This window comes from Dama dama, chromosome 20, assembly GCF_033118175.1.
Source record: "Dama dama isolate Ldn47 chromosome 20, ASM3311817v1, whole genome shotgun sequence".
Taxonomy (NCBI): Eukaryota; Metazoa; Chordata; class Mammalia; order Artiodactyla; family Cervidae; genus Dama; species Dama dama.
Window position 1 is genome coordinate 74,364,485 of NC_083700.1, and position 22,958 is coordinate 74,387,442.

General features: G+C 37.8%; 1 long non-coding RNA gene across 1 annotated transcript in view; it reads right to left on the bottom strand.

The window, feature by feature from the left end:
- LOC133041207 (uncharacterized) overlaps window positions 1-22,958 on the bottom strand; it is a 268,871-nt gene that overhangs the window by 184,607 nt on the left and 61,306 nt on the right. Inside the window, exon 4 of the long non-coding RNA XR_009689192.1 lies at window positions 20,828-20,899. This is a non-coding gene — a long non-coding RNA (uncharacterized LOC133041207). The remainder of the gene's footprint in view (window positions 1-20,827; window positions 20,900-22,958) is intronic.

The window sequence follows — 22,958 nt, forward strand, 5'->3', positions numbered from 1 at the left end:
GCATAATCACATACAAAAGAATAAAATCTGACCCTTGTTTTACACTCTAACAATAATTAACTGAAAATGGACTATGGACTTAAGTGTAGTACCTAAAACTGTAAAATTCCTAGAAGAAAACAAGGAAAAAGCTCCTTACGTTGACCTTGACAATTATTTTTTGGCATGATGACACCAAAAGTACAGACAATAAAAACAAAAACAAACAAGTAGAATAACATAAAATTAAAAAGCTTCTCAGTAAAGGTTATAATCAATGAAATTAGAATGCAACCTATGGAAAAATATTCACCAACCAAATATCTCATACAAGGTTAATATCTAAAATATTAATATAAAAGTAATTCATACAACTCAATAGCAAAATACAAACAGCCCAATTAAAACTGGGCAAAAGTTAGGCAGGCTCCCATACCCCAGCCACTATGCCAACCATCTCATCAGTGGGCCCCTGGGAGCAGATGTCAGAAGGTTGCCCACATGCAGATACAGGACTGAAACCACATACGAGCCACAGTGGCTACACAACTTAGGAAGCAGGGCTGAAATCTTTCCTGCAACTGTGTGAACCACAAATTTATACCTCCATTGCCAGTTCTGTAAATTCAGCACCTGCAGGACATCCGAGGAGACAATGGGTCCTCCCACAGCTGGGATGAGTCTGGCCTTAGCAGGTGTGGGCTTTGTGAGAGCATGCACACAGGGGCTGGGCTGGACCAGTGTCTGAGCTGCCACCACAGCTCCCAGAATGGCCTCAGATACCTGAATACTGTGATAGATCTGTGCTGGTGGCCTTATGACAACAACACCTGAGAATACAAGTGCCAATTGCTGGCATTCCAACAGATGAGGCAGGGCCAAGACCAGTGCCAACAACAATGCATTTTGTAAGTCTTCACAATGAGTGAAGGATGACACAACAGAGCACACTCCCCAGTGAACAGCTCCAGCAGAGACATACTTAGCGACTCCTCTCCTAGTGGGAGTGCTCCAATCCTGCCTACCTCACAGCAAAGTCCAGAAACGGATCTGGGGGCTTCTACTCTAACAACTAGTGAGCAGACTCTGCTCCTGACAGGGCAGTGACAACCACAGAGCAAAAGAGCAGGCCCTACCCAATACCCAGCACAGGCTCTGATCACGACAACACGAGTCACATCTCCATCAAGGGGATAACAGCCTTTAAAACAAAGGCTATGAAGAAGGACACTATATAATGACATAGAGATCAATACAGGAGAGGATATTACACTTGGCTACATATATGCACCCAATTATAGGAACACCCCAATACATAAAACTATAACAGACATAAAAGAAGAAATTGATAGGAATACAATACTAGTAGGAGATTTTAACACCCTCCTTATATCAAAGGACAGATCTTCAAGACAGAAAATCAATAAAAGAGATCCTAAATGATACAAAGAGATCACAGGGAAAGAGATTCTAAATGATACAATATAACAATTAGACTTAATTGACATTTTCATCCCCCCAAAAGCAGAATATACATTCTTTTCAGTGGCACATAGAACATTCTCTGGGACTGACCACAAAACAAGACTCAACAAAATTGAGTGTAGAAATTATTTCAAGCATCTTTTCTGACCACAGCAGCATGAAACTAGAAATCAGCCATAGGAAAAGCAACAAGAAAAAAACAATTATATGGAAACTAAACAACATGCTGTTGAAAAACAATGAGGAAACCAAAGAATAAATTTAAAAATACTTTGCACAAATTATAATGAAAACACAACCATACAAAATATATGGGATGCAGCAAAAACCATTCTTAAAGGGAAGTTCACTGTGACACAGGCCTTCCTCAAGGACCAAGAAAAATCTCAAATAAACAACCTAACCCAACACCTAAAAGAATTAGAAAAAGAACAAACCAAACCATAAAGTCAGCAGAATAAAAAAGATAACAAAGGTCAGAGAGGAAAAATGAGATTTTTTTAAATAGAAAAAAAAAAAATCAATAAAACCAGGAGCTAGTTCTTTAAAGGGTAAAGAAAATTGGCAAGCCTCTAGCCAGGCTCATCAAGAAGAAAAGAGAAGATCCAAATAGACAAAATAAATTCAAGATAACAAATCACAACTGATATCACAGAAATACAAAAAGAAAAAACTTAAGAACAATAACTATGAATAATTATATGCCAACAAATTCAACCCAGAAGAAATGGACAACACTGTAAAAACATACAGCCCACAAAAACTAAATCAAGAAGAAATATATAACTTGAACAAACCAATCATAGGCAGTGAAAGAGAATCTATAATTTTTAATAATAAAAAAGCTCCCTACAAACAAAAGTCCAGTATCAGATGGCTTCAGAGGCAAATTCTACCAAACATATAAAGAAGACCTTATACTGATTCTTCTCAAGCTCTTCCAGAAGATTGAAGAGGAAGAAATACTTCCAAAGACATTGTAAGAAGCCTCCATCACCCTGATAATAAAACCAGACAAAGACACTGTCAGTAACTTTGATGAATAAAAATGCAAAAATTCTCAAGAAAATAAACCAAATCCAAAACCACATAAAAAGATCATACACCACGACCAAGCTGATTTATCCCTGGGTCACAAAGATGCTTCAACATATGCAAATCAAACAAGGTGATAACCACATCAACAAAGGAAAAGACATAAACCATATGATCATCCTAATAGATACAGGAAAAGCATTCAGTAAAATTCAACATCCATTGGTGACAAAAGAAAAAAAAAAAACTCTTATGAAAGTGGGTATAGAGGGAATACATCTCAACACATTAAAAGTTATTTATGACAAACCCACAGCCCATAGCCAATATAATACTCAATGATGAAATGCTGAAAGCCTTCCCACTAAAGTCTAGAACAAGATAAGAATGCCCACTCTTACCACTTCTCTTGAAGATAGTATTGAAGTCCTAGCCACAGCAACCAGATGAGTAAAAGAAATAAAAGATAGTCAAATTAGTAGGGAAGAAAAAAACTGTCATTATATGCAGATGACATGATACTATATGAATGAAACCCTAAAGATTCCACACAGAAACTGTTAGAACTAATAAACAAATTTAGCAAGGTAGCAAGACACAACATACAAGAATAGGTTGCATTTTTTTTACACTAACAATGAAATATCAGAAAGGGAATGTAAACAATCTCTTAAAACTGCATCCAAAAAATGCTTAGGAACAAACCTCACCAAAGGAGTGAAAGACTTTTATGTTGAAAACTGCAAAGAAGGAAATTGAAGATGATTCAAAGAAATGAAAAGATATCCCATGCTCTTGGACTGGAAAAATTAATATTGTTAAAATGACCATACTACTGAAAACAATCTATAGATGTAAGGAATCTGTCACATTACTTATGACATTTTTTCACAGAATGAGAACAAATAATCCTAAAATTTATATGGAACCATAAAATATCCAGAATTGCCAAAGCAATTCCAACAAAAAAGAACAAAGTTAGAAGCACAGCACTCCCAGACTTCAGATAATACCACAAAGCCACAGTATAAAAACAACATGGTACTGGCACAGAAACAGATATATGGATCAATAGAACATACTAGAAAGCCCAGAAATAAACCTGAACACCAATGGACAATTAATCAAAAGAGGCAAGAATATACAATAGGGAAAGGACAGTCTCTTCAGCAAGTGGTACTGGAAAAGTTGGACTGTCACATGTGAATCAATGAAGTTAGAATACACTCTTACACCACACACAAAAAATAAATTCAAAATGGTTTAAAGACTTAAATATAAGACAAGATATCATAAAACTCTGAAGGGAGAACATAGGCAAAATATTCTCTGACATAAATTGTAGCAATGATTTCTTAGGTCAGTCTTCCAAGGCAATATAAATAAAAGCAAAAATAAACACATGGGACCTGATCAAACTTATAAGATTTTGCACAGCAAAGGAAACCATACAAAACTAAAAGAAAACCTATGGGCTAGGAGAAAATATTTGCAAATGATATAACCAAAAAGAGCTTAATTTCCAAAATACACAAACAAGTCACATACAGCTCCATACCCAAAAAACAATTCAATCAAAAAATAGGCAGACCTAAATAGACATTTCTCCAAAGAAGACATACAAATGATTTACAAGCACATGAAAAAATGCTAAACATAACTGATTATTCAGTTCAGTTCAGTCGCTCAGTCATGTCCGACTCTTTGCGACCCCATGAATCACAACACGCCAGGCCTCCCTGTCCATCACCAACTCCTGGAGTTTACTCAAACTCATGTCTGTCGAGTCAGTGATGCGATCCAGCCATCTCATCCTCTGTCATCCCCTTCTCCTCTTGCCCCCAATCCCTCCCAGCATCAGGGTCTTTTCCAATGAGTCAACTCTTCGCATCAGGTGGCCAAAGTATTGGAGTTTCAACTTCAGCATCAGTCCTTCCAATGAACACCCAGGACTGATCTCCTTTAAGATGGACTGGTTGGATCTCCTTGCAGTCCAAGGGACTCTCAAGAGTTTTCTCTAACACCACAGTTCAAAAGCATCAATTTTTCGGTGCTCAGCTTTCTTCACAGTCCAACTCTCACATCCATACATGACCACTGGAAAAACCATAGCCTTGACCAGATGGACCTTTGTTGGCATAGTAATGTCCTGCTTTTTAATATGCTATCTAGGTTGGTCATAACTTTCCTTCCAAGGAGTAAGCGTCTTTTAATTTCAGGGCTGCAATCACTATCTTCAGTGATTTTGGAGCCCCTACAAAAAAAAAGTCTGACACTGTTTCCACTGTTTCCCCATCTATTTCCCAGGAAGTGATGGGACCAGATGCCAAGATCTTAGTTTTCTGAATGTTGAGCTTTAAGCCAACTTTTTCACTCTCTCTTTCACTTTCATCAAGAGGCTTTTTAGTTCCTCTTCACTTTCTGCCATAAGGGTGGTGTCATCTGCATATCTGAGGTTATTGGTATAGAGAAATGCAAATCTAAACTACAATTTGGTATCACCTCACACCAGTCAGAATGGCCATCACCAAAAAAAAAAAACAAAAACTACAAACAATAATGTTGGAGAGACTGTGAAAAAAAGGGAACCCTCTTAAACTGTTAGTGGAAATGTAAACTGGTACAGCCACTATGGAGAACAATATGGAAGTTCCTTTAAAAACTAAAAATAGAGCTACTATATGATCCAGCAATCCTACTACTTGGTATTTATCTAGGAAAAAAAAAAACATATTTTAAAAAGATACATGCACCCCAGTGTTCACTGCAGCACTATCTACAACAGCCAGCACGTGGAAGCAACCTAAATGTCCATCAACAAAGGAATGAATAAAGATAAAGATGTGATACAGCATTACTCAGCCATTAAAAAGAACAAAATAATGCCATTTACAGCAACATGGATGGACCTAGAGAGTGCCATACTGATACTGAGGGAAGTAAGTCAGGAAGACAAAGACAAATACCATGTAATATCACTTTCATGTGGAATCTAAAATATGACACAAATGAACATATCTGTGAAACAGAAACAGATTCAAAGACATAGATAACAGACTTGTGGTTGCCAAGGGGAAGAAAGAATGGCAGAGGAAAGGATTGGGAGTTTGGGATCAACAAATGTAAACTATTATATACAGGAAGGATAAACAACTAGGCCCTACTGTATAGCACAGGAAACTATATGTGATATCCTATGATAAATCATAATGGAAAATAGTATGAAAAAGAATATATATATGTACAATTTAGTCATTTTGCTATACAGCAGAAATTAATACAACATTGTAATAAAGTATACTTCAATAAGCTTTTAAAAACTAAAATAAAATGGGCAAAGGATCTGAACAGATACTTATAAAGATGACATACAAATTGCCACCAGGCACATGAAAAGATTATTAATACCACTAATCATCAGGAAAATGCAAATTAAAACCACATTAAGATATCACTTCCCACCAGTTAAAATGGCTATTATTAGAAAGATAACAGTGTTCCTAAGGTTGTGGAGGAACGGGAATCCCTGTGCACGGCTGGTAGTAATATAACAGGTACAGACAGTATGGGAAACATGGGGGGTCCTCAAAAAACTAAAAGCAGAGTTACCGTATAATCTAGAAATCCTACTTCTTGGTATATGTACAAAGAAATGGGTAATATTCTTATATAGAAGGGTATCTGCATCCCTCAAGTTTATTATAGCATTATTCACAGTAGCCAAAATATAGATATATGTATAAATGGAAAAAAATTATATATGATATATTTTCTACTTTTGTTAACTCTATGTTTTGTTTATTTTTTGACATTCATCCAGGGTTTTAACTTTCACATTATCAATGTGCTTTTCTTATACTTCTACCTCCTGAGTTGCTATACTTAGAGAAACCTTCCTTAATCTAAAATCTTGTAAATATTTACCTGTGCTCTCTATTAATCCTATCAGTGGGCACTGTTTTTAGAATATATGTATATATGTATATTAGAATATATAGTATATAATAGGATATATATATACATATTCTATTTCTCTTGAGAACCCTGCCTAGTACAAAGCCCTTGAAATTCTGCATGGTTTCTGGGCGAAAGAATCTAAAGATGTGAGTGAGACTCACGTTGGTAACTTGACTTCACTAAATTTCATATCAGTTCTGTATCCATCTTCACTGTTGCATAGAATTTTTTCTATTCTCAACTAGCTACAGCCTAAGTTCATCAAAGCTAGGAAAGCAACTTCACCATTGACGTTATTTAGGCATTATTTTTCACAGATTGACACTATGCTATCATGGTAGTTAGCACTACTTTTAACTGCAAAATGCTTCATTATTTTCAGCATACCTTGGTTATGAAGTTGTGTGATTAATTTTACTCTCAGATGTAGCAGATATACTGATTAGACATATAAGCACAGGTGCAGCACCAGTGATGGTGGCGTAATGGTGATTATCTGTGTGTTTGTATACATACACATACTTGACAGTCTTTATATAAATACAAGTCTTAAATATCTAAATACTAAGATGCTTGCTCCTACTATCTCATGTACTTTACTTTTACAAATATGGTTTTGGGGAACCCTACTGTGTCAATCAATCAGTAAACCCTCCTACCCTGGATTGGACACTGAGGGGAGGCACATTAAGGAAAACTGACAACTTCTGTCCTAGGGGAATTCACAGTATAATAGAACAATCAGGACCAAGAAAGAAGCAAACAGAAAAAGACAACTTTTAAGTATCAGAAACTTTAAAAAGTAAATATACAAATATCATCTGTAAATTGACAAGACATAGATGCCAGAACAGTTTTAACAATCATTTCAAACCTAAATGTCTAAGTGGGAATTCCCATCTTGAGACCGTTGTGTCTATGCATAGGTGTCATGATCTCAGTTGGTCCTAATTCTGGTCTAGAGGAAGAGATAATCCAATCTCCTTAAGACTCTGGGTTAATATCAAATTAGGTGCATGTTCTCAGTACTTAATGAATTATAAAATGTCTCTGCCCCCTCCTCCACCTACTTCACCTCTTTTTCCAATGATAGTTATTCATTTATGAAAAATATTTTTGTAATTTTATAAAATATAAAATTTATTTACAATATCTACAACTGAATGCATTCTGTGTTAAGTAAAAGTATAGAGATAAAAATTTCAATTCTTTCCCTCATAGAGTTCACAATTTAATGACAGGAAACAAACAACTGCAGTACAGTGTGAAAAATGCTACCAGTCTAGGGAAAAGAGGACCAGAAAAACACATGGGAGGCTTCCTGGAAGAGATACTACTCACAATGAAACTTGGAAGATGAATAGAAATCTGGACTATGTGTATGTAGAGGGTGGAATTCTTTGTTTAGTCCAGTTATCTAGGGTGGAAAATACTCATTGATTTAAGGCCATCACCCTTGCTTTCAATAAGTACCATATAGTTTCTAGGTCTTTACTGCTTTACAAAGCACTTCCTTCTTAGCTATAGACATCAACAGAAATAGAAAAGAGGTGACAGGATCTCAGTCTCCAAATACACAGGCATATACCTGCTGATTTCAGCCACTTTGGCCGGGTTTTAGAAAATACAGATCATGCAAAGAGATAGGTCCTAGAAATATAAATCATGCAGACCTAGAAAATATATGGTATTTATTGAAAGCCTAAGTCAATGAGCACTTTCCTACCCTACATAACTGGACTAAGAAAAAATTCCTTTCTGAAAGACCACTGATTTTCATACTGTGTGTATTGGGCCCAGTGTTCTCAACAAGGGCCACAGAGTGAACACTGAGCAGGCAGATGCCCAAGTCCCCACTCCCTGATTGAACTACTCAATATTTCATGGGTTTATGCATCATAATTTTGCCTAAGGCTTTTCTTTAAAAGTGTTCTGCTGCTTAAAAAAATAAAATTTAAAACCATTGTCCCACTGCCCTATATATTGATTGACTCTATTTTTCAAGAATGTTATCTAGAAAATCCTTAATCTCTAATAAAAGAAAATCAAAATGATGGGTTCTCTGGCCTTACGATCTTTCCTGAAAACCTGTTCTTCCTTTAAGGATACTTTCCCTATATCCAACTCCTCTGGAGCCCCATTTCCATATCTTTTTGGTTCATAATCAGTTCAGTTCAGTCGCTCAGTCATGTCCAACTCTTTGTGACCCCATGAATCACAGCACGCCAGGCCTCCCTGTCCATCACTAACTCCCAGAGTCTACCCAGATCCATGCCCATCGAGTCGGTGATGCCATCCAGCCATCTCATCCTCTGTCGCCCCCTTCTCCTCCTGCCCCCAATCCCTCCCAGCATCAGGGTGTTTTCCAATGAGTCAACTTTTCGCATGAGGTGGCCAAAGTATTGGAGTTTCAGCTTCAACATCAGTCCTTCCAATGAACACCCAATGAACATCTCCTTTAGGATGGGCTGGCTGGATCTCCTTGCAGTCCAAGGGACTCTCAAGAGTCTTCTCCAACACCACAGTTCAAAAGCATCAATTCTTTGGCGCTCAGCTTTCTTCACCATCCAACTTTCACATCCATACATGACTACTGGAAAAACCATAGCCTTGACTAGATGGACCTTTGTTGGCAAAGTAATGTCTCTGCTTTTTAATATGCTATCTAGCTTGGTTATAACTTTCCTTCCAAGGAGTAAGCATCTTTTAATTTCATGGTTGCAATCACTATCTGCAGTGATTTTGGAGCCCCCCAAAATAAAGTCTGACACTGTTTCCACTGTTTCCCCATCTATTTCCCAGGAAGTGATGGGACCAGATGCCAAGATCTTAATTTTCTGAATGTTGAGCTTTAAGCCAACTTTTTCACTCTCCTCCTTCACTTTCATCACGAGGCTTTTTAGTTCCATCACTTTCTGCCATAAGGGTAGTGTCGTCTGCATATCTGAGGTTATTGATATTTCTCCATCATTACTAAATTCAGCGTGATCTATTTGCAGGGACAGAGATGCTATTCTTTCCTGTGAGGATAGAAATCTATATTTATCACAAGAAAGCCTCCAAAATAAAAAATCTGTGGCTTTGTACCATCTCTACCCTCCAGTCTCCGACTTTTAACTTTGTTTTACTTTGTATTCAATCCCAGGGTCTTCTAGGCTCATCTAGCCTTTTTTTGCCAGTACAGCTGTTGCTTCTACCACATCTTCTAGAATTCTGTCAGTCTGTAACTTTTGAGGCCAGCACATGTTCCCCATTTGCACCTGTATTTGTTCTGGATGTAGGCTGTCCTCAAAAGACATTTCAATTGTAATCGCTACAGTCACGCAGCCAGTACATTCATGTGTGCGCTTAGTGGCTCAGTCGTGTCCAGCTCTTTGTGACGCCATGAAAGCAGCCCGCCAGGCTCCTCTTTCCATGGGGATACTCCAGGCAAAAATACTGGAGTGGGTTTCCACCTCTTCCTCCAGGGGATCTTCCCAACTCAGGGATCCAACCCAGGTCTTCCGCATTGCAGGTGGATTCTAAGCTGTCTGAGCTACCAGGGAAGCTCAAGAATACTGGAGTGGGTAGCCTACCCCTTCTCCGTGGGAACTTCCCAAACCAGGAATCAAACCAGGGTCTCCTGCATTGCAGACAGATTCTTTACCAGCTGAGCTACCAGGGAAGACCTAGTACATTCATGGGCTCAGCTAAAACTGATGTGTACTCAATTACACGCTATCCTCCCAAACCCTTTTCTCTACTGTAAAATTACTCAGGGCTATGTACTTTAAACAGTAGCATGCACATACTTTTCTGCCACTCCTCTTTCTGCTGCTAGAAACAATTCCTCTATGCTCACCCCATTCCTTTCATGCATGCTCAGCTGGACTTTAAAAGTTTCAATCTGTTTCTTAATTTGCTTCTGCATTTTCTCTGAGCTTTTTTATTTTTTCAGGTAACAAAAATTGAACTCAAACTCTCATAAGTAAAACAATCTATGCAATTGGGAAGCCCCAGGGATGCTAACTTCAGGCATAGCTGGGTTTAGGAGTTTTCAATTCATGTTGCTTCTCTCTTTACTCTTCCTTCCTTTCTCTCTCTCTCTCTTTCTCTTTCACTTTTCAGCTCATCTTTCTCCTGTATTTGCCGATGCTCAGGCACAGTCTCTCCATATGTCAACAAACGTTCCTCTTAGCACCTGCGATTTTAGAAGCAAAGGAACTTTTTTTTCAGTAACGCTAGGATACCAATTGCCCTTGTCTGAGGCATATACACAAGCACAGAACAATCATGGGAGAAGAAGACTATTTATTGACCAGCCTAGACCCTCTCCAATCACCTTCAAATCCCTTTCTCACCTTTGGTCTCATCTCAGAGACAGAAAGGCCCCTGCAATTACAGCCAACCAGAATTTTATGGCCTGATATTGAGACAGTTCCCAAAAAAGAAGCAAATAAAATAAGAAACAGATATAAGAATTCGCATTATTTGTTGAATTGAGTGTCTTCCTTCCTTTTTTAATCCTCTCACGGTTCCTTTTTTACTGCAAAATTTAAAACTTATTTAAGCTAAAACACTTCCACTCTGGGTTTCTGATATTTTCCCTCCAAAGCTTAAGCAGTAGCTTTAAGTCTCATACCAAATGCTGAACCTTTTATCAGCTGATTATGCTTTCCCTCTGCCTGGAAGCAAACAGTGCTGAGACCCAAAATGTCCTGGGTGAAATTCTTCTCAAAATTTCCTGCTTCATCTTTGGGTTTGTAATAAATTTACTATTTTTTCTTTTCTCCACTCAGCCCACAGGAATATATCTTTGATATATCAACCTGTATATTTCTCTATTTCTTGTTTCTTCTAAATATATATATTAGGCATAGATGGATGGTTGATAAATGGAAGATGATAGATGGACAGACATATGTGCAAACAGATAAAGAGAACCAAATAGAACTGAAGCTATCTCATGAACCAGCAGTTGGCAATTCCAATCCATACCAGGAGTGAACCTAACCAGGCTCTAAAGCAGTACATTCCCACTTCCCCTGATGCTGGGAGGGATTGGGGGCAGGAGGAGAAGAGGACGACAGAGGATGAGATGGGTGGATGGCATCACCGACTCAATGGACATGAGTTTCGGTAAACTCTGAGAGTTGGTGATGGACAGGGAGGCCTGGCATGCTGCGATTCATGGGGTCGCAAAGAGTTGGACACAACTGAGCAACTGAAATGAACTGAACTGAAACACTCACCAAGATCCCTCCCACAGTGTTAGACACCCAGCCTCTAGCCAATGCTCTCTGAAGCTCTTTGAACAGATTTTCCCTGAATAGGAAAATGGAAAAATGATGCCTAATACCTTTCAAAGCCAGGTTGCCCCAAGTGGATTCTGATTCCCCAGGTGATCTTTTGCATATGTCTCCTGAATGAGCCCCAGAGAACAATTCCTTTTCCTATCTCCTGGCTCAGTGGTAAAGAATCTGCCTGCAGTGCAGAAGACCTGGGTTCGATCCCTGGGTGGGGAAGATCCCCTGGAGAAGGTAATGGCAACCCACTCCAGTATTCCTGCCTGGAAAATCCTATGAACAGAGGAGCCTGGTTGGTGGGCTACAGTCCATGAGATTGCAAAAGACTCAGACACGACTTAATGACTAAACAAATCAATGTCACATCCCATTAATTAGAGGACCTAATCAAGATCATCTCCCAAATTAGGAATATTTTTCTCTCCATGTAGGATATCACCCACCAGAAACTATTTTAAGTCTTAAAATCCCCAAATGAACTTGCCTCCCAAAATTCAGTTACTGATACATATCCTAATCCCATTTGATCAACTGTGCAAATGATAGTCATAATTCTGAGAGATGAGACCAGCTTCATTATATTATATTCCCCTATGAACATAGAAAGACAAGAGAGGCACTCTTCTTTTCACCCATACCATCTCTTTCTTAAATCATCCCTTTATCTCTATTTTAATCTACTTCATTTTTAAAGGGCCAAGAGATTTAAAACAGTAGGTGATGCCACATGGGAATCACAGAAGAAAAATATAATAGAAATCCAAAAAGGAAGTGGTCAAAGTGAACACATCACCAAGAAAAAGGAGCCCTTCAGGAAGTTTACCAAGGAACATTTTAGGAGAAATAACTTCCCCAGTTATGAAGTACTTTTCAGCAAGACCCACTGAGAAATCAAGAGGAACTTCCTTCGCCATCTTTGCTTTGCACATACAAACAAAACTACCTTACTTAAATCCCAACATATAATAGTTAAAAATATTGCATAGAGACCCTAAAGTAACAAGGTAGAAAGTTTAAACAGTTAATTCAAAGAAATGTGCTTTATGCTCTTCTCTAAAGAAAAAGTTATTTTTGTCCATAATGCAGTCATTAGCATGCCTGAAGAAGATAATTTTGAAGAGGTAAATCTCCATGTTCAAAACATGATTAATGCTCAAGAAACAGTATAGAATGGAGGTCAAATGGATATATTCAGTAACATCTTATTCAAGTCTCAGCTTCTAATGGGGAATCTTGGGTAAGTTACTTAAATTTCTCTGAGCTTCTGTCATCTCTCCAATAAAATGCAAACTTCTCTCCTAAGGTTCTAGGAGAACAAATTGAAGTCTAACAGAGTACCCACTAGGTAATAGATAATACATGGTAGACTTTTATTTTAAGTCTGTTGAAGAATTGGAGAGTGGTAACCCTTCCTTTCCTGGCAGGAAAGCTATGACAAACCTAGACAGTGTGCTGAAAAGCAGAGACGTTTCTCTGTCTAAAAGTCTATATAGTCAAGGCTACGATCTTCCCAGTGGTCAGGTATGGTTGTGAGCAGGACTGTAAAGAAGGCAGAGTGCCAAAGAATCAATGCCTTCAAACTGTGGTGCTGCAGATTCCTTGGTGCTGCAGACAGTCCCTTGGACAGCAAGGAGATCAAACCAGCCAATCTTAAGGGAAATCAACCCTGAATACTCATTGGAAGGACTGATGCGGAAACTAAAGCTCCAATACTTTGGCCACCTGATGCGAAGAACTGACTCATTAGAAAAGACCCTGATGCTGGGAAAGATTGAAGGCAGGAGGAGAAGGGGACTACAGAGGACAAGATGGCTGGATGGCATCACTAACTGATGGACATGACTTTGAGCAAGCTTCAGGAGATGGTGATGGACAGGGAAGCATGGCATGCTGCAGTCCATGGGGTCGCAAAGAGTCGGACTTGACTGAGCAACTGAACTGAACTGATCAATCAACAACTCTTTATTTTCCCTATCCCCAAACTGAAGTATTTCAACAAAAAGCAACTTTTAGTGTCAGCACTGTCTTTTCTCTAGATTACAAAATGACAACAATAAACAGATAACTGTCTCTAAGTCACTCTAGCACTGTACCTTCTTAGCATAACAATGACACCAAAAACATGCTTGGTCTTAAAACTTCTTCTCCAGGAAAATAATTAGAGCACCCAATTACTAAGAAATAATCACTGTACCTGCAAAGCAAATTCTCAGATATTTTAGCTTTTCATTTTCTACTTTTCAAGTTATGAAAACATAAAAATAAAAGGAAATAACTCCATGTTTCATGGTACTCACCAAAGATACTTAGAACATGCTCTTGATCATAAGAAAAGAAAAATTGAATCAGAGTAAAAAAAGCCTAGGGTTGAATCCCACCCTCACATCTCATCAGCTTTTCAATCACATAAGCTCTCTAAACTTCCGTTTTCTCATCTGTAAAATGAGAATAGTAAAATGGAACTTAGAGAGTAATATAAAAATTAAATTGAAAATTCTATCTCCAGTGTTTCCTACAGTAGATTAAAAAAAAAAAGTATAAAAAGCCTAAATACTCCTGAAATTATCTCTCTTTCCATAGTCATAGGAAAGAAAATTAAACCAGTTAATCAGGGCATTCCCTAGTTGAACTCTAGTTTTCCAGTAGTTTTAGTGCCAGAACTGTTTTCTCAAGCAAAATTTTATGTAGAAGCATAAATATTATGTTAAAATATGGTCAAAAGTATAACTGCTCTTTTTCAACCACGCACCCATCCATCCATTCACTTACTAAATATCATCAGTGTCAGGCACTGTGATAAACACTGGGAATACAAAAAATAAGTCATGGCTCCAGCTTTCAATTAAACTGACACCCAGCCAAAAATAATAAATAGATAAATAAGAATTAGGGGCACATGAAATGGGATATTTGCTGCAGACCCAGCATAATGTAACTCCAAATCAACGTCTCGAGTGAGACTGCTTAGAAACAAGGAACAAGTCTGAAACTTGAGTGCGTGAGAACAGACAGAGAACAAGAAGTAATTACAACAGGAAGGCTCAACACTTAAGATAAACAAGGATTCCAGAGGTAGACACTGGAGAGATCTCATGTGAGGATCTGGAGAGGGGTTATAATTCAAGGAGCATAGCTGCCTAAGGGTTGAGTAGGAGGAAGCAGTAAATGGTGTAGAGCCAGTTTGAAGGAGGAAATTATGGAGCTGCAGAAAAACACAGTCAACAATATAATACTATGTGACATTTTAGAAGTATAAGGTTCAGTAAGGCCCTGTTTCCTAAGTGAATCATTCATGATTTACAGTGCATTGAGAGGAAAGAACTACATGAGTAAAATGGTCCCCACATTATTTCATGCAAAGATTGTGAAGAGGCAACTGGGCTTAGGAGAAGAAAGGGTTAGAGGTGCCATGATGGCAGACTTTAAATATCTAAATGGCTATGGAGGGGAAAGGAAATCCATTCTGAGCAACTCTATAAACTCAATTTCCAGAGCTTTCACTATGATCTCTAGTCCCTTCTGAGATATAAATAAATAAATCTAACTATAAACTGTATAATCCTGGCTGTCCACTTGAACTTTAAATACAGTAGCCTAAACCTGACTGTGTTACATGTCCCTCTAAAACTCCTAGACTCTGTTAATATAATCCATATTCTTTTTTATTGGCACCTGCATCTTAGTCACCAAGAAAGAAACTAGGAAATTTCTATAGTATGACCACATCAACTTAGTTACCAAATTCTCTTCATTCTACTTCCTTCACATCAAAGGGGTTTCTAAAAAACTATGACCACATAGTACTTCCCTACTGAAAACTCTTGAGTGAATCTCAGTAGAAAGTAGAGGAGACCTCCCCAAGGCACACAGTATCAAGTATATTCCTATGGACAAGGTTTGTGTGAGTGAGTAGGAGGGTCTCAGGTAGAAAAACTTGGGAAACAGTTTAATTAAAATCTCTCCTAATGATCACAATTAACATTAGCATACTAGAAACTGTGAAATATTTCAGTAAAGAAAACTGTCTTGAATCTGTACAATTAGTGTTCCTTAGTTTTTTTTCTTTAACCACCATATCTCATAATTTTCCATTACCATTAGTGTCCTATGAAATATATCTCAGTGAATGCTGGACTATAAAATGAAATGGATTACAAAGTTATTCATAAGAGGTTTTTAACTTTATCTACTACTGTATTTATCAATTAATCAGTTCAGAAAATATTTATTGAAGAGCCACAGTATTATGTGCTAAGGATACAGCGGTGATCAACCAGACATGGTTGCTCTCCTCAACTATTTACTTACAGTTTCCAAAAATTACAACATTTTTTATTTCTCCAGGCCTTTGCACATACCATGCCTATTACCTGGAATGCTCTTCATTTCATAAACTCTTCCTCATTCTTCAGCTACTTATACCCTAAATTATTGCTCCTTGACCACAGAAAGTATCTTATTTATTCTATGCTTAGCAGTATACCTGATACATACTTCTATTCAATAAATTATATTTTAACAAAGATATTAAAATTTTTTATTTTGAGAAATTATATTTTAAATTGACATGTACTTTTTAATAGTTGCTTCAAGTATAAGAAGACTAATAATTTATTACTTTAGGAAAATGCTTGTAAGTGTTTGTTTTTAATTTTATCTTCTGACTTCTTATCATACTTGTTTCGTATAAATTACAGGTACACCTGTCATGTTTATAATTGTACATGAAGTACTTATTTGCAAGAATTTTAAATTTATGTTACAGGGAAACTGAAATAAAATAGCAATTAAAAAAGTGAAGTTAAATTTTAGATGATCTATCTCAGAAAACCACAAATATACTTGTAAAATTGCTTTGCCCTATCATTAACCTCCACACATCACAATGTTCACCTTTTAGTCTTTAATACAGCGGGCCTACCTGGTGGCTCAAATGGTAAAGAATCGGCCTGCAATGCAGGAGACCTGGGTTCAATCCCTGGGTTGGGAAGATCCCTGGAGAAGGGAATGGCTACCCACTCAAGTATTCTTACCTGGAAAATTCCACAACAGATGATGCTGGTGAGCTACGTCCATGGGGTCGCAAAGAGTCAGACACAACTGAGTGACTAATGCTTTCACACTTTCACTTTGATGCTTGATGAAGCTAATTGGAACCAGCATGATTGGTCAATGGGTTGAAAAGTTGAAGTGACAAACTGTTTTTTCAACACTAACAACAGTGAATATGCTAGCTTTTATAGACATTTATGCTAGGCCATTCAGGTATGACATAAATCAAATCCCTTATGATTATACAGTGGAGATGACAAGTAGATTCAAGGGATTAGATCTGGTAAACTTAGTGCCTGAAGAACTGTGGACGGAGGTTTGTAATACTCTACAGGAGGCAGTAACTGAAACCATCCCAAAGTAAAAGATATGCAAGAAGGCAAAGTGGTTGTGTGAGGAGGATTTACAAATAGCTGAGAAAAGAACAGAAGCAAAAGGCAAGGGAGAAAGGGAAAGATATACACTGATGCAGAGTTCCAGAGAATAGCCAAAGAGAGAGAAGAAAGTCTTCTTAAGTGAACAATGCAAAGAAACAGAATGGGAAAGACTAGAGACCTCTTCGAGAAGACTGGAGATACCAATGGAACATGTCATGCAAGGATAGGGACAATAAAGGACAGAAACAGTAAGGACCTAATAGAAGCAGAAGAGATTTAAGAAGAAAAGGCAAGAATACAAAGAAGAACTATTCAAGAAAGATCTTAATGACCCAGATAACCACGATGGTGTGGTCACTCACCTAGAGTCAGACATTCTGGAGTGTGAAGTCAAGTGGGTTTTAGGCAGCATTACTATGAACAAAGATAATGAAGGTGATGGAATTCCAGCTGAGCTATTTTAAATCCTAGAAGATGATACTGTTAAAGTGCTGTATTCAATATGTCAGCTAATATGGGAAACTCAGCAGTGGCCACAGAACTGGAAAAGGTCAGCTTTCATTCTAATCCCAAAGAAGGGCAATGCCAAAGAATGTTCAAATCATCATACAATTGCACTCATTTCACATGCTAGCAAAGTAATGCTCAAAATTCTTCAAGCTAGGCTTCAGCAGTACACAAACTGAGAACTTTCAGATGCACAAGTTGAATTTAGAAAAGGCAGAGGAACCAGAGATCAAATTGACAACATTCATGGGATCATAGAGAAAATAAGAGAATTCCAGAAAAGCATCTACTTCTGCTTCATTGACTACACTTAAGCCTTTGACTGTGTGGATCACAACAAACTGGAAAATTCTTAAAAATATGGGAATACCAGACCACACTCCTGCTCCTGAGAAACCTGTATGTGAGTCAAGAAGCAACAGTTTGAACCAGATATGGGACAATGGACTGGTTCAAAACTGGCAAAGGAGTACAACAAGGATGTATATTGTCACCCCACTTTTTAAATTCTATGCAGAACAAATCATGTGAAATGCCAGGCTTGATGAATCACAAGCTGGATCAAAATTGCCAGAGAAATATCAACAACCTCAGGTATGCACATGATACCACTTTTATGGTAGAAAGTGAAGAGGAAGTAAAGAGCCTCTTGATGAGGGTGAAAAGGAAGACTGAAAATCTGGCTTAAAACTGAACATTCAAAAAACTAAGACCATGGTATACAGGCCCATCATTTCATGGAAATAGATGGGGGAAAAGCGGAAACAGTGACACATTTTATTTTCTTGGACTCAAAAATCACTGCAGACAGTGATGGCAGCCTTGAAAATAAAAGATGCTTGCTCCTTGGAAAGAAAGGAAAGAATTGATGCTTTTTTTTTCAATTATTTTTATTAGTTGGAGGCTAATTACTTCACAACATTGCAGTGGGGAATTGATGCTTTTGAATTGAGGTGTTGGAGAAGATTCTTGAGAGTCCCTTGGATTGCAAGGAGATCCAACCAGTCCATCCTAAAGGAAATCAGTCCTGAATATTCATTGGAAGGACTGATGTTGAAGCTGAAACTTCAATACTTTGGCCACCTAATATGAAGAACCGACTCATTTGAAGAGACTCTGATGTTGGGAAAGATTGAAGGCAGGAGGAGAAGGGGACAACAGAGGATGAGATGGTTGGATGGCATCACTGATTCAATGGACATGAGTTTGAGTAAACTACAGGAGTTGGTGATGGACAGGGAGGCCTAGCATGCGGCAGCAGTCCGTGGGGTCACAAAGAGTCGGACATGACTGAGTGATTGAACAACTGACTGATACCTGTTTTGTTAGTTGTTCAGTCTTGTCTGACTCTCTGTAACCCCATGGACTGTAGCTCGCCAGGCCCCTCTGTCTATGGGATTTTCCAGGCAAGAATACTGAAAAGGGTTGCCATCTCCTTCTCCATGATACCTATTGTAGATATTCTATTATAAGAAACAAGATTTTTTATACCCACAACCACTACTAATATCAGTTCAAAATTGAAATGGATCAGCAATACAGCATTGCTTCTATATGACTAGTTTTAAGTTATATTTTGGACCCCCACTCCACCATGTGTGAGCAACAGTGCTTTTAAATAACTTGAGGTCTCCCCACTCTCTCTCTGTTACATCCACATTCAGCGCCTTTTGGTAGCATGAGCATGGCAACATAGGAAGGCTAGTGAAAAGGTGTATGTGATCCTTGAATGTCATAAAAAATGCACAATAGCATCCCATGAGACACTCCTGCCTAGTCCTCAGTCATCAACATGCAAGCATCTCTGCAGCTCTCTTCCACATCAAGCTCACAGAGCTTCTTCAGGATCTGCTTCCTTTCTCTCAGTGCATTCCTGCCCTTTGCAAGTTTCTTCACTACTCTGGAAACACAAATGGCCTACCTAAGCACTCCCGTTAAACCACTAGGCAACTATTTCAACTATATACTGTACCCCCTGACTTCCAGATAATGAGCATTATGAGATTTTGTGAGCTCCTTGCACTGCACCCAGAAATAAGGACTCTCTCGTCTGCCTTTGTCCAGCCCAATCTCAGATCTCAGTTCAGGGTTGAGGTGAATAGGGCACAGGACTACTTCATAGTGATCCACCAGCATTTAAGCTCTATCATGCCACTCAATATAAGAAAATTTTTCTAGTCTCCAGGCAAGGGAAATGCTGGCTCTCATTAATAACATGTTTTTTTATGTATGCCGATTTTATCAAGAGGCTGAATTTCAGACAAGTGTTTGAGTCTTTGAGTTTTTTTACTTTGTGTTTTTCCTTTCCAAAGTAGAGAAAGCAGAATTCCTTACCTGTTAGGATTGGGTAAAGGTCTGTAATATTAAACCAACAAACAAAAAAAACCATGGGGAAAAACTTTAATATTTCAAAACATTGTACACCATACAAGAAAAAATATGCTTTACTTTGTATATAAAATGTATCTCAGTTCATTTACCACAAAACTTAAAAGTAGATTATATTCTTTAATCAAGGCTTTTTCTGTACCTAATAGAAAATAACTGCACAACAAAAACTGAAGTTCAAAACATACTCTTAATGATGGAAGTGATATATACGATGTCATGATGTATTAACTCATTCTGCTGTTATTCTTATTGTCCTAGTCAATTATGGGGAAAGTTACATATGCATCCATGCATATTACACATACTACACATTTTAATTATTGAAAGTCTGATATGTGCCAAGTACTCTGCAAGGTACTAGCAATATAAAAATAAGTTGCAAAAAGACTACAAGCTTCTACTCTGTGACTTACAGGATTGAAGAGGGTATTTCTTCCATCATTATAATGAAAAAATTATATTAACTTCAAATTTATGACTTTTTTCCCAATCTAACAGAGAAAAATATTCAGAACAAACAAATGACCCCAAATCTGGAGATTTTGGCACATATTGGAAGATAGGAAATGTGAGTAGTCACTTAACTGGGGTAAATGCAATCAAACACCAATAAAAATAGTTTACCTAGAATAATTGGCAGGTAAATGAAAGCTATGTGTGAAACTAGGAAACAGTGTGATGTCCACAGAGACTGCAGAAACTGAGGGAGTCTCTACTCTTTTCCAAGTTTTCTCTTTATGAACACTATGGAATACTCACAGAGTAGATCAGAAGGATCCCAAAGAAGCCTCCATAATGGTTCAAAACAAGGTGAGGTAGACAGGAGCCATCCTGAAAGGGCAAGAAATTATATACAGATGGAACAAAAACCTTAGTTGGTGAGGAACAGGGCAGCAAGCATTGCCATCCTCACGACAGTAGTAAAAAATCATTGCAGCTATAGGAAGGGACAGAGTGGGGGAAAAAAATCTACTTTTAAATAATGTGCAATAGAACTAAAAAGTCCTTACCTCCAAGAACTAACAGAGTACCTAAGAAAGAAACATAGTTTAAATATAAAATACTCCCTATAACTATCTAATAAGCTATGAAGTGAAGTGAAAGTCGCTCAGTAGTGTCCGACTCTTTGCGACTCCATGGACTATACAGTTCATGGAATTCTCTAGGCCTGAATACTGGAGTGGGTAGCTTTTCCCTTCTCCAGGGGAGCTTCCCAACCTAGGAATCAAACTGGGGTCTCCTGCATTGCAAGCGGATTCTTTACCAACTGAGCTATCAGTGAAGCCCATACCCAACAAGCTTTGGGTAACCACAAAAGAATCCTGGGAGAGGGAAAATAGAAAAGGAAGAGTAGAAAAGAAGCCCTTTCTAAGGTACAAATAAAGGAACAACCTACAGCTTAAGGTCTAACATATACTGCTTTTATAAATCTACCCTAAACACAAAGATATCATTAAAGGATCTGAAGCCTGTGCTGCCATGTGGATACCCACAGATACAACAAACCTCAAACCCAGCCCAGTCTCTGATAACTCAAATTTGCAAATCAAAGGCCTGACAGAAAAATGATGCATCCCTTTCCAGGCATAAAACCTATTTACCTCAATCTCTACTATCCTACATTCAGCTTTTAACCAAAAACAGAGATGCACAAGGCAAGAAAAAACACTCCCAAAAGACAAAGCAATCATCAGATTGAGATACTAATATAACAGATATTGAAATAACCTAAGATAATATGTTAAAGATTCTAATGGAAAAGGCTGACAAAATGTAAGATCAGATAGGAAATTTCACCAAAGAGTTGATGACTACAAGAAAGAATCAAAGAAAAAATATTTAAAATGAAAAGACAGATAAAAAATGTCTTTGATCAATTTAACAGTAGACTCAACATAGATGGGGCTTCCCTTGTGGCTCAGCTGCAAGGCATCAAGAATCTGCCTGCAATGTGAGAGACCTGGGTTCAATCACTGGCTTGGGATGACCCCCCTGGAGAAGGGAATGGTTACCCACTCCAGTATTCTGGCCTGGAGAATTCCAAGGACTGTATAGTCCATGAGGTCGCAAAGGGTCATACATGACTGAGCATCTTTCACTTCACTTCACTTCAACACAGACGAAATAAAGAATCAGTGAATTTAAAGTGTGGTCAACAGAACTTATCCGAACTGAAACACAAAAAGAAAAACAGGAGTAGAGGGAAAAGTCCAGAGCTGAGCATCCCAGAGATGTGGAACAATGTCTAACTTACAAATAATAAGAATCTTAGAAGGAGAAGAGAGACTGGAGAGATAGTATAGGGAAAATATATATGTATATTTGAAGAAATAATGTACTGGCAGACTGCACTTAAACAAGGATAATCATCACTGCTAACACATGTCAATACTGTGAAACCTCTATTATAATGCACTGAAAAGGGCATATTACCTCTGTAGTATCCTTCTGAATAATGTATAACCCCAATCTAGTCATAAGAAAATATCAAACAAACCCAAATTGACAGATATTCTGCAATCTATAGTATAGTATAGTATAGTATAGTATTTGGATTACTTTTTAAAAAAATATCCTTGCTTCCATATTGCCAATAGCCTAAATAGGGAAGGCAGCAAGAATAGAACCATAAAAATATCAAATAGGAGGCAGTTTCAGTAACTTAGAAAAGAGATTATGATAACCTACACTAGAATGCGCAGAGTAGTCAGATTATGGATATATTTTAAAGGCACAGCCATTGGAATTTCTAGACAAATTGGGCATGGAACATGAGAGAAAGGCAAATAAACCCCAAGGTTTTGACCTAGGCAACTAGAAAGACAAAGCTGACTAAGAAGAAGATAATTATAGATGCAAGAGATCTGGAGATGAAGATAAATTCTATTTT